This window comes from Dendrobates tinctorius, unplaced genomic scaffold, assembly GCF_039654945.1.
Source record: "Dendrobates tinctorius isolate UK_male_01 unplaced genomic scaffold, ASM3965494v1 ptg000211l, whole genome shotgun sequence".
NCBI classification, from domain to species: Eukaryota; Metazoa; Chordata; class Amphibia; order Anura; family Dendrobatidae; genus Dendrobates; species Dendrobates tinctorius.
In genome coordinates this window covers 26,773,957-26,788,172 of record NW_027361878.1, presented here as the reverse complement: position 1 = coordinate 26,788,172, position 14,216 = coordinate 26,773,957, and positions in this window count along the sequence as shown.

The following is a 14,216-nucleotide window of genomic DNA, read 5'->3' as shown; positions in this document are numbered from 1 at the left end:
TGTAGTTCCAGGCGGCAATGCTTGGGGTGATGATAATACGGCACTATAGTGCCAGGTGGCAATGCTGGGGGTGATGATAATACGGCACTGTAGTGCCAGGCGGCAATGCTAGGGGTGATGATAATACGGCACTATAGTGCCAGGCGGCAATGCTGGGGGTGATGATAATACGACACTATAGTGCCAGGTGGCAATGCTGGGGGTGATGATAATACGACACTATAGTGCCAGGTGGCAATGCTGGGGGTGATGATAATACGACACTATAGTGCCAGGCGGCAATGCTGGAGGTGATGATAATTCGGCCCTGTAGTGCCAGGCGGCAATGCTGGGGGTGATGATAATTCGGCCCTGTAGTGCCAGGCGGCAATGCTGGGGGTGATGATAATACGGCCCTGTAGTGCCAGGCGGCAATGCTGGGGGTGATGATAATACGGCACTATAGTGCCAGGCGGCAATGCTGGGGGTGATGATAATACGGCACTATAGTGCCAGGCACCAATGCTGGGGGTGATGATAATACGGCACTATAGTGCCAGGCGGCAATGCTGGGGTTATGATAATACGGCACTATAGTGCCAGGCGGCAATGCTGGGGGTTATGATAATACGGCCCTGTAGTGCCACGCGGCAATGCTGGGGGTGATGATAATACGACACTATAGTGCCAGGCGGCAATGCTGGAGGTGATGATAATTCGGCCCTGTAGTGCCAGGCGGCAATGCTGGGGGTGATGATAATTCGGCCCTGTAGTGCCAGGCGGCAATGCTGGGGGTGATGATAATACGGCACTGTAGTGCCAGGCAACAATGCTAGGGGTGATGATAATACGACACTATAGTGCCAGGCGGCAATGCTGGGGGTGATGATAATACGGCACTATAGTGCCAGGCACCAATGCTGGGGGTGATGATAATACGGCACTATAGTGCCAGGCGGCAATGCTGGGGTTATGATAATACGGCACTATAGTGCCAGGCGGCAATGCTGGGGGTTATGATAATACGGCCCTGTAGTGCCACGCGGCAATGCTGGGGGTGATGATAATACGACACTATAGTGCCAGGCGGCAATGCTGGAGGTGATGATAATTCGGCCCTGTAGTGCCAGGCGGCAATGCTGGGGGTGATGATAATTCGGCCCTGTAGTGCCAGGCGGCAATGCTGGGGGTGATGATAATACGGCACTGTAGTGCCAGGCAACAATGCTAGGGGTGATGATAATACGACACTATAGTGCCAGGCGGCAATGCTGGGGGTGATGATAATACGGCACTATAGTGCCAGGCACCAATGCTGGGGGTGATGATAATACGGCACTATAGTGCCAGGCGGCAATGCTGGGGTTATGATAATACGGCACTATAGTGCCAGGCGGCAATGCTGGGGGTTATGATAATACGGCCCTGTAGTGCCACGCGGCAATGCTGGGGGTGATGATAATACGACACTATAGTGCCAGGCGGCAATGCTGGAGGTGATGATAATACGGCACTGTAGTGCCAGATGGCAATGCTAGGGGTGATGATAATACGGCACTATAGTGCCAGGCGGAAATGCTTGGGGTGATGACAATACGGCACTATAGTGCCAGGCAGCAATGCTGGGGGTGATGATAATACGGCACTGTAGTGCCACGCGGCAATGCTGGGGGTGATGATAATACGACACTATAGTGCCAGGCGGCAATGCTGGAGGTGATGATAATACGGCACTGTAGTGCCAGGAGCCAATGCTGGGGGTGATAATACGACACTATAGTGCCAGGCGGCAATGCTGGGGGTGATGATAATACGGCACTGTAGTGCCAGGCCGCAATGCTGGGGGTGATGATAATACGGCACTATAGTGCCAGGCGGAAATGCTGGGGGTGATGCTAATACGACACTATAGTGCCAGGTGGCAATGCTGGAGGTGATGATAATACGGCACTATAGTGCCAGGTGGCAATGCTGGGGTTGATGATAATACGGCACTATAGTGCCAGGTGGCAATGCTGGGGGTGATGATAATACGACACTATAGTGCCAGGTGGCAATGCTGGGGTTGATGATAATACGGCACTATAGTGCCAGGCGGCAATGCTGGGGGTGATGATAATACGGCATTATAATGCCAGGCGGCAATGCTGGCGGTGATGATAATACGGCACTATAGTGCCAGGCGGCAATGCTGGCGGTGATGATAACACGGCACTATAGTGCCAGGCGGCAATGCTGGCGGTGATGATAATACGGCACTATAGTGCCAGGCGGCAATACCTGGGGTGATGATAATACGGCACTGTAGTGCCAGGCGGCAATGCTGGGGGTGATGATAATACGGCATTATAATGCCAGGCGGCAATGCTGGCGGTGATGATAATACGGCACTATAGTGCCAGGCGGCAATGCTGGCGGTGATGATAATACGGAACTATAGTGCCAGGCGGCAATGCTGGGGGTGATGATAATACGGCACTATGGTGCGAGGAGGCAATGCTTGAGGAGATGAAAATACGGCACTATAGTGCAGGCGGCATTGTTGGGGGTAATGATAATACGGCACTATAGTGCCCGGCGGCAATGCTTGGGGGGATGATAATACGGCACTGCAGTGCCAGGTGGCAATGCTGGGGGTGATGATATTACAGCACTATAGTGCCAGGCACCAAAGCTGGAGTTGATGATAATACGGCACTATAGTGCCAGGCGGCAATTCAGGGGGTGATGAAAATACGGCACTATAGTGCCAGGCGGCATTGCTGGGGGTGATGATAATACGGCACTATAGTGCGAGGCGGCAATGCTTGAGGTGATAATACGGCACTGTAGTGCCAGGTGGCAATGCTGGGGGTGATGATAATACAGCACTATAGTGCCAGGCGGCAAGGCTGGGGGTGATGATAATACGGCAAAATAGTGCCATGCGGCAATGCTGGGGGTGATGATAATACGGCAATATAGCGCCAGGCGGCAATGCTGGGTGTGATGATAATACAGCACTATAGTGCCAGGCGGCAAGGCTGGGGGTGATGATAATACGGCACTATAGTGCCAGGCAGCAATGCTTGGGGGGATGATAATGCGGCATAATAGTGCCAGGCGGCAATGCTTGGGGTGATAATACGGCACTATAGCGCCAGGTGGCAATGCTTGGGGTAATGATAATACGGCACTATAGTGCCAGGCGGCAATGCTAGGGGTGATGATAATACGGCACAATAGTGCCAGGCGGCAATGCTGGGGGTGATGATAATACGGCACTATAGTGCCAGGCGGCAATGCTGGGGGTGATGATAATACGGCAATATAGCGCCAGGCGGCAATGCTGGGTGTGATGATAATACGGTACTATAGTGCCAGGCGGAAATGCTTGGGGTGATGACAATACGGCACTGTAGTGCCAGGTGGCAATGCTAGGGGTAATAATATGGCACTGTAGTGCCAGGAGCCAATGCTGGGGGTGATAATACGACACTATAGTGCCAGGCGGCAATGCTGGGGGTGATGATAATACGGCACTGTAGTGCCAGGCAGCAATGCTGGGGGTGATGATAATACGGCACTGTAGTGCCAGGCAGCAATGCTGGGGGTGATGATAATACGGCACTGTAGTGCCAGGCAGCAATCTGGGGGTAATCATAATACGGCACTATAGTGCCCGGCGGCAATGCTTGGGAGGATGATAATACGGCATGATACTGCCAGGCGGCAATGCTTCGGGTGATAATACGGCACTATAGCGCCAGGCGGCAATGCTTGGGGTGATGATAATACGACACTATAGTGCCAGGCGGCAATGCTGGGGGTGATGATAATACACACTATAGTGCCAGGCGGCAATGCTGGGGGTGATGATAATACGGCACTATAGTGCCAGGCGGCAATGCTGGGGGTGATGATAAAATGGCACTATAGTGCGAGGTGGCAATGCTTGGGGTGATGATAATATGGCACTATAGTGTCAGGCTGCAATGCTGGGGGTGGTGATAATGCGGCACTGTAGTGCCAGGCGGCAATGCTGGGGGTGATGATAATATTGCACTATAGTGCCAGGCGGCAATGCTGGGGGTGATGATAATATTGCACTATAGTGCCAGGCGACAATGCTGGGGGTGATGATAATACAGCACTATAGTGCCAGGCGGCAATGCTGGGGGTGATGATAATATTGCACTATAGTGCCAGGCGACAATGCTGGGGGTGATGATAATACAGCACTATAGTGCCAGGCAGCAATGCTGGGGGTAATGATAAAACGGCACTGTAGTGCCAGTTGCCAATGCTGGGGGTGATAATAATACGGCACTATAGTGCCAGGCGGTAATGCTTGGGGTGATGATAAAAGGGCACAGTAGTGCCAGGTGGCAATGCTAGGGGTGATGATAATACAGCACTATAGTGCCAGGCGGCAATGCTGGGGATGATGAAAATACGGCACTATAGTGCCAGGCGGCAATGCTGGGGGTGATGATAATACGGCACTATAGTGCCAGGCGGCAATGCTGGGGGTGATGATAATACGGCACTATAGTGCCAGGCGGCAATGCTGGGGGTGATGATAATACGGCACTATAGTGCCAGGTGGCAATGCTGGGGGTGATGATAATACGGCACTGTAGTGCCAGGCGGCAATGCTGGGGGTGATGAAAATATGGCAATATAGTGCCAGGCACCAATGCTGGGAGTGATGATAATACGGCACTATAGTGCAGGCGGCATTGCTGGGGGTGATGAAAATACGACACTATAGTGCCAGGCGGCAATGCTGGGGGTGATGATAATACGGCACTATAGTGCTAGGTGGCAATGCTGGGGATGATGATAATACGGCACTGTAGTGCCAGGCGGCAATGCTGGGGGTGATGATAATACGGCACTGTAGTGCCAGGTGGCAATGCTGGGGATGATGATAATACGGCACTGTAGTGCCAGGTGGCAATGCGGGGGGTGATGATAATACGGCACAGTGGTGCCAGGCGGCAATGCTGAGGGTGATAATACGGCACTATAGTGCCAGGCGGCAATGCTTGGGATGATGATAATACGGCACCACAGTGCCAGGCGGCAATGCTTGGGGTGATGATAATACGGCACTATAGTGCCAGGTGGCAAAGCTGGGGGTGATGATAATCCGGCACTATAGTGCCAGGTGGCAATGCTGGGGGTAATGATAATACGGCACTATAGTGCCAGGCGGCAATGCTGGGGGTGATGATAATACGGCACTATAGTGCCAGGCGGCAATGCTGGGGGTGATGATAATACGGCACTATAGTGCCAGGCGGCAATGCTTGGGGTGATGATAATACGGCACTGTAGTGCCAGGCGGCAATGCTGGGGGTGATGATAATACTGCACTGTAGTGCCAGGCGGCAATGCTGGGGGGTGATGATAATACGGCACTATAGTGCCAGGCGGCAATGCTTGGGGTGATGATAATACGGCAATCTAGTGCCAGGTGGCAATACTAGGGGTGATGATAATACGGCACTATAGTTACCAGGCGGCAATGCTGGGGGTGATGAAAATACGACACTATAGTGCCAGGCGGCAATGCTGGGGGTGATGATAATACGGCACTATAGTGCTAGGTGGCAATGCTGGGGATGATGATAATACGGCACTGTAGTGCCAGGCGGCAATGCTGGGGGTGATGATAATACGGCACTGTAGTGCCAGGTGGCAATGCTGGGGATGATGATAATACGGCACTGTAGTGCCAGGTGGCAATGCGGGGGGTAATGATAATACGGCACAGTGGTGCCAGGCGGCAATGCTGAGGGTGATAATACGGCACTATAGTGCCAGGCGGCAATGCTTGGGATGATGATAATACGGCACCACAGTGCCAGGCGGCAATGCTTGGGGTGATGATAATACGGCACTATAGTGCCAGGTGGCAAAGCTGGGGGTGATGATAATCCGGCACTATAGTGCCAGGTGGCAATGCTGGGGGTAATGATAATACGGCACTATAGTGCCAGGCGGCAATGCTGGGGGTGATGATAATACGGCACTATAGTGCCAGGCGGCAATGCTGGGGGTGATGATAATACGGCACTATAGTGCCAGGCGGCAATGCTTGGGGTGATGATAATACGGCACTGTAGTGCCAGGCGGCAATGCTTGGGATGATGATAATACTGCACTGTAGTGCCAGGCGGCAATGCTGGGGGGTGATGATAATACGGCACTATAGTGCCAGGCGGCAATGCTGGGGGTGATGATAATACGGCACTATAGTGCGAGGTGGCAATGCTGGGGGTGATGATAATACGGCACTGTAGTGCCAGGCGGCAATGCTGGGGGTAATGATAATCCGGCACTATAGTGCCAGGTGGCAATGCTGGGGGTGATGATAATACGGCACTATAGTGCGAGGCGGCAATGCTGGGGGTGATGATAATCCGGCACTATAGTGCCAGGTGGCAATGCTGGGGGTAATGATAACACGGCACTATAGTGCCAGGCGGCAATGCTGGGGGTGATGATAATACGGCACTATAGTGCCAGGCGGCAATGCTGGGGGTGATGATAATACGGCACTATAGTGCCAGGCGGCAATGCTTGGGGTGATGATAATACGGCACTGTAGTGCCAGGCGGCAATGCTTGGGATGATAATAATACTGCACTGTAGTGCCAGGCGGCAATGCTGTGGGTGATGATAATACGGCACTATAGTGGCAGGCGGCAATGCTGGGGGTGATGATAATACGGCACTATAGTGCGAGGCGGCAATGCTTGGGGTGATGATTATATGGCACTATACTGCCAGGTGGCAATGCTTGGGGTGATGATAATACGGCACTATAGTGCCAGGCGGCAATGCTGGAGGTGATGATAATACGGCACTTAGTGCCAGGCGGCAATGCTGGGGGTGATGATAATACGGCACTATAGTGCCAGGCGGCAATGCTGGGGGTGATGATAATACAGCACTTAGTGCCAGGCGGCAATGCTGGGGGTGATGATAATACGGCACTATAGTGCCAGGCGGCAATGCTGGGGGTGAAGATAATACGGCACTGTAGTGCCAAGCGGCAATGCTGGGGGTGATGATAACACGGCACTATAGTGCCAGGCCGCAATGCTGGGGGTGATGACAATACAGCACTGTAGTGCCAGGCGGCAATGCTGGGGATAATGATAATACGGCACTATAGTGCACTATTGTGGTGATGATAATACGGCACTATAGTGCCAGGCGGCAATGGTGGGGGTGATGATAATACGGCACTATAGTGCCAGGTGGCAATGCTAGGGGTAATGATAATACAGTACTATAGTGCCAGGCGGCAATGCTTGGGATGATGATAATACGGCACTATAGTGCCAGGCAACAATGCTGCGGGTGATGATAATACGACACTACAGTGCCAGGCGGCAATGATGGGGATGATGATAATACGGCACTGTAGTGCCAGGCGGCAATGCTGAGGGTGATGATAATACGGCACTATAGTGCCAGGCACCAATGCTGGGGGTGGTGATAATACGGCACTATAGTGCCAGGCAGCAATGCTTGGGGTGATGATAATACGGCATTATAGTTTCAAGCAACAATGCTGGGGGTGATAATACAGCACTATAGTGCCAGGCGGCAATGCTTGGGGTGATGATAATACGGCACTGTAGTGCCAGTCGGCAATGCTGGGGGTGATAATACAGCACTATAGTGCCAGGCGGCAATGCTTGGGATGATGATAATACGGCACTATAGTGCCAGGCAACAATGCTGCGGGTGATGATAATACGACACTACAGTGCCAGGCGGCAATGTTGGGGTTATGATAATACGGCACTGTAGTGCCATGCGGCAATGCTGGGGGTGATGATAATACGACACTATAGTGCCAGGCGGCAATGATGGGGATGATGATAATACGGCACTGTAGTTCCAGGCGGCAATGCTGAGGGTGATGATAATACGGCACTATAGTGCCAGGCACCAATGCTGGGGGTGGTGATAATACGGCACTATAGTGCCAGGCAGCAATGCTTGGGGTGATGATAATACGGCACTGTAGTGCCATGCGGCAATGCTGGGGGTGATGATAATACGGCACTATAGTGCCAGGCACCAATGCTGGGGGTGATGATAATACGGCACTATAGTTCCAGGCGGCAATGTTGGGGTTATGATAATACGGCACTATAGTGCCAGGCAGCAATGCTGGGGGTGATGATAATACGGCACTATAGTGCGAGGCGGCAATGCTTGGGGTGTTGATTATATGGCACTATAGTGCTAGGCGGCAAAGCTTGGTGTAATGATAACACGGCACTATAGTGCCAGGCACCAATGCTGGGGGTGATGATAATACAGCACTGTAGTTCCAGGCGGCAATGCTGGGGGTGATGATAATACGGCACTATAGTGCCAGGCGGTAATGCTGGGGGTGATGATAATACGGCACTATAGCGCCAGGCGGCAATGCTGGAGGTGATGATAATACGGCACTATAGTGCCAGGCGGCAATGCTGGGGGTGATGCTAATACGACACTATAGTGCCAGGTGGCAATGCTGGAGGTGATGATAATACGGCACTATAGTGCCAGGTGTCAATGCTGGGGGTGATGCTAATACGACACTATAGTGCCAGGCGGTAATGCTGGGGGTGATGATAATACGGTACTATAGTGCCAGGCGGTAATGCTGGGGGTGATGATAATACGGCACTATAGTGCCAGGCGGCAATGCTGGGGGTGATGATAATACGGCACTATAGTGCCAGGCGGTAATGCTGGGGGTGATGATAATACGGCACTATAGTGCCAGGCGGCAATGCTGGGGGTGATGCTAATACGACACTATAGTGCCAGGTGGCAATGCTGGGGGTGATGATAATACGGCAGTATAGTGTCAGGCGGCAATGCTGGGGGTGATGATAATACGGCAGTATAGTGCCAGGTGGCAATGCTGGGGTTGATGATAATACGGCAGTATAGTACCAGGTGGCAATGCTGGGTTGCTGATAATACGGCACTATAGTGCCAGGTGGCAATGCTGGGGGTGATGATAATACGGCACTATAGTGCCAGGTGGCAATGCTGGGGGTGATGATAATACGGCACTGTAGTGCCAGGCGGCAATGCTGGAGGTGATGATAATACGGCACTATAGTGCCAGGCGGCAATGCTGGGGGTGATGATAATACGACACTATAGTGCCAGGCGGCAATGCTGGAGGTGATGATAATACGACACTATAGTCCCAGGCGGCAATGCTGGGGGTGATGATAATACGGCACTATAGTGCAAGGCACCAATGCTGGGGGTGATGATAATACGGCACTATAGTGCCAGGCGGAAATGCTTGGGGTGATGACAATACGGCACTGTAGTGCCAGGAGCCAATGCTGGGGGTGATAATATGGCACTATGGCGGCAATGCCTGGGGTGATGATAATACAGCACTGTAGTGCCAGGCGGCAATGCTGGGGGTGATGATAATACGGCGCTATAATGCCAGGCGGCAATGCTGTCGGTGATGATAATATGGCACTATAGTGCCAGGCGGCAATGCTGGCGGTGATGATAATACGGCACTATAGTGCCAGGCGGCAATGCTGGCGGTGATGATAATACAGCACTGTAGTGCCAAGCGGCAATGCTGGGGGTGATGATAATACGGTACTATAGTGCAAGGTGGCAATGCTGGGGGTGATAATACGGCACTATAGTGCCAGGCGGCAATGCTGGGGGTGATGATAATACGGCACTGTAGTGCCAGGTGGCAATGCTAGGGGTGATGATAATACAGCACTATAGTGCCAGGCGGCAATGCTGGGGGTGATGATAATACGGCACTGTAGTGCCAGGCGGCAATGCTGGGGGTGATGATAATACGGCACTATAGTGCCAGGCGGCAATGCTGGGGGTGATAATAATACGGCACTATAATGCCAGGCGGCAATGCTGGCGGTGATGATAATACGGCACTATATTGCCAGGCGGCAATGCTGGCGGTGATGATAATACGGCACTATAGTGCCAGGCGGCAATGCTGGCGGTGATGATAATACGGCACTATAGTGCCAGGCGGCAATGCTGGGGGTGATGATAATACGGCACTATAGTGCCAGGCGGCAATGCTGGTGGTGATGATAATACGGCACTATAGTGCCAGGCGGCAATGCTGGCGGTGATAATACGGCACTATAGTGCCAGGCGGCAATGCTGGGGGTGATGATAATACGGCACTATAGTGCCAGGCGGCAATACCTAGGGTGATGATAATACGGCAATATAATGCCAGGCGGCAATACTGGCGGTGATGATAATACGGCACTATAGTGCCAGGTGGCAATGCTAGGGGTGATGATAATACGGCACTATAGTGCCAGGCGGCAATGCCTGGGGTGATAATACGGCACTATAGTGCCACGTGGCAATGCTAGGGGTGATGATAATACGGCACTATAGTGCCAGGCGGCAATGCCTGGGGTGATGACAATACGGCACTATAGTGCCAGGTGGCAATGCTAGGGGTGATGATAATATGGCACTGTAGTGCCAGGCGGCAATGCTGGGGGTGATGATAATACGGCAATATAATGCCAGGCGGCAATGCTGGCGGTGATGATAATACGGCACTATAGTGCCAGGTGGCAATGCTAGGGGTGATGGGTGATGATAATACGGCAAAATAGTGCCAGGCAGCAATGCTTGGGGGGATGATAATGCGGCATAATAGTGCCAGGCGGCAATGCTTGGGGTGATAATACGGCACTATAGCGCTAGGCGGCAATGCTTGGGGTAATGATAATACGGCACTATAGTGCCAGGCAGCAATGCTGGGGGTGATGATAATACACACTATAGTGCCAGGCGGCAATGCTGGGGGTGATGATAATACGGCACTATAGTGCCAGGCGGCAATGCTGGGGGTGATGATAATACGGCACTGTAGTGCCAGGCGGCAATGCTGGGGGTGATGATAATACGGCACTATAGTGCCAGGCGGCAATGCTTGGGATGATGATAATACGGCACCACAGTGCCAGGCGGCAATGCTTGGGGTGATGATAATACGGCACTATAGTGCCAGGTGGCAAAGCTGGGGGTGATGATAATACGGCACTATAGTGCCAGGTGGCAATGCTGGGGGTAATGATAATACGGCACTATAGTGCCAGGCGGCAATGCTGGGGGTGATGATAATACGGCACTATAGTGCCAGGCGGCAATGCTGGGGGTGATGATAATACGGCACTATAGTGCCAGGCGGCAATGCTGGGGGTGATGATAATACTGCACTGTAGTGCCAGGCGGCAATGCTGGGGGGTGATGATAATACGGCACTATAGTGCCAGGCGGCAATGCTTGGGGTGATGATAATACGGCAATCTAGTGCCAGGTGGCAATACTAGGGGTGATGATAATACGGCACTATAGTTACCAGGCGGCAATGCTGGGGGTGATGATAATACGGCACTGTAGTGCCAGGCGGCAATGCTGGGGGTGATGATAATATGGCACTACAGTGCCAGGTGGCAATGCTGGGGGTGATGATAATACGGCACTGTAGTGCCAGGCACCAATGCTGGGAGTGATGATAATACGGTACTATAGTGCCAGGCGGCAATGCTGGGGATGATGAAAATACGGCACTATAGTGCACGCGGCATTGCTGGGGGTGATGATAATACGACACTATAGTGCCAGGCGGCAATGCTGGGGGTGATGATAATACGGCACTATAGTGCCAGGTGGCAATGCTGGGGATGATGATAATACGGCACTGTAGTGCCAGGCGGCAATGCTGGGGGTGATGATAATACGGCACTATAGTGCCAGGTGGCAATGCTGGGGTGATGATAATACGGCACAGTGGTGCCAGGCGGCAATGCTGGGGATGATGATAATACAGCACTGTAGTGCCAGGCGGCAATGCTGGGGGTGATGATAATACAGCACTATAGTGCCAGGCGGCAATTCTGGGGGTGATGATAATACGGCACTGTACTGCGAGGCGGCAATGCTTGAGGAGATGAAAATACGGCACTATAGTGCCCGGCGGCAATGCTTGGGGAGATGATAATACGGCACTGCAGTGCCAGGTGGCAATGCTGGGGGTGATGACATTACGGCACTATAGTGCCAGGCACCAAAGCTGGAGGTGATGATAATACGGCACTTTAGTGCCAGGCGGCAATTCAGGGGGTGATGAAAATACGGCACTATAGTGCCAGGCGGCATTGCTGGGGGTGATGATAATACGGCACTATAGTGCGAGGCGGCAATGCTGGGGGTGATGATAATACAGCACTATAGTGCCAGGCGGCAAGGCTGTGGGTGATGATAATACGGCAAAATAGTGCCAGGCAGCAATGCTTGGGGGGATGATAATGCGGCATAATAGTGCCAGGCGGCAATGCTTGGGGTGATAATACGGCACGATAGCGCTAGGCGGCAATGCTTGGGGTAATGATAATACGGCACTATAGTGCCAGGCGGCAATGCTGGGGGTGATGATAACACACACTATAGTGCCAGGCGGCAATGCTGGGGGTGATGATAATACGGCACTATAGTGCCAGGCGGCAATGCTGGGGGTGATAATACCACACTATAGTGCCAGGCGGCAATGCTGGGGGTGATGATAATACGGCACTATAGTGCCAGGCGGCAATGCTGGTGGTGATGATAATACGGCACTATAGTGCCAGGCGGCAATGCTGGGGGTGATGATAATACGGCACTATAGTGCCAGGCGGCAATGCTGGGGGTGATGATAATACGGCACTATAGCGCCAGGCGGCAATGCTGGGGGTGATGATAATACGGTACTATAGTGCCAGGCGGAAATGCTTGGTGTAATGATAACACGGCACTATAGTGCCAGGCACCAATGCTGGGGGTGATGATAATACAGCACTGTAGTTCCAGGCGGCAATGCTGGGGGTGATGATAATACGGCACTATAGTGCCAGGCGGTAATGCTGTGGGTGATGATAATACGGCACTATAGCGCCAGGCGGCAATGCTGGAGGTGATGATAATACGGCACTATAGTGCCAGGCGGCAATGCTGGGGGTGATGCTAATACGACACTATAGTGCCAGGTGGCAATGCTGGAGGTGATGATAATACGGCACTATAGTGCCAGGTGGCAATGCTGGGGGTGATGCTAATACGACACTATAGTGCCAGGCGGTAATGCTGGGGGTGATGATAATACGGCACTGTAGTGCCAGGCGGCAATGCTGGGGGTGATGATAATACGGCACTATAGTGCCAGGCGGTAATGCTGGGGGTGATGATAATACGGCACTATAGAGCCAGGCGGCAATGCTGGGGGTGATGCTAATACGACACTATAGTGCCAGGTGGCAATGCTGGGGGTGATGATAATACGGCAGTATAGTGTCAGGCGGCAATGCTGGGGGTGATGATAATACGGCAGTATAGTGCCAGGTGGCAATGCTGGGGGTGATGATAATACGGCAGTATAGTGCCAGGTGGCAATGCTGGGTTGCTGATAATACGGCACTATAGTGCCAGGTGGCAATGCTGGGGGTGATGATAATACGGCACTATAGTGTCAGGCGGCAATGCTGGGGGTGATGATAATACGGCACTATAGTGCCAGGTGGCAATGCTGGGGGTGATGATAATACGGCACTGTAGTGCCAGGCGGCAATGCTGGAGGTGATGATAATACGGCACTATAGTGCCAGGCGGCAATGCTGGGGGTGATGATAATATGACACTATAGTGCCAGGCGGCAATGCTGGAGGTGATGATAATACGACACTATAGTGCCAGGCGGCAATGCTGGGGGTGATGATAATACGGCACTATAGTGCAAGGCACCAATGCTGGGGGAGATGATAATACGGCACTATAGTGCAAGGCAACAATGCTAGGAGTGATGATAATACGACGCTAAAGTGCCAGGCGGCAATGCTTTAGGTGATGATAATACGGCACTTTGGCGCCAGGCGGCAATGCTGGGGGTGATGATAATACGGCACTATAGTGCCAGGCGGAAATGCTTGGGGTGATGACAATACGGCACTTTAGTGCCAGGAGCCAATGCTGGGGGTGATAATATGGCACTATGGCGGCAATGCCTGGGGTGATGATAATACAGCACTGTAGTGCCAGGCGGCAATGCTGGGGGTGATGATAATACGGCGCTATAATGCCAGGCGGCAATGCTGTCGGTGATGATAATACGGCACTATAGTGCCAGGCGGCAATGCTGGCGGTGATGATAATACAGC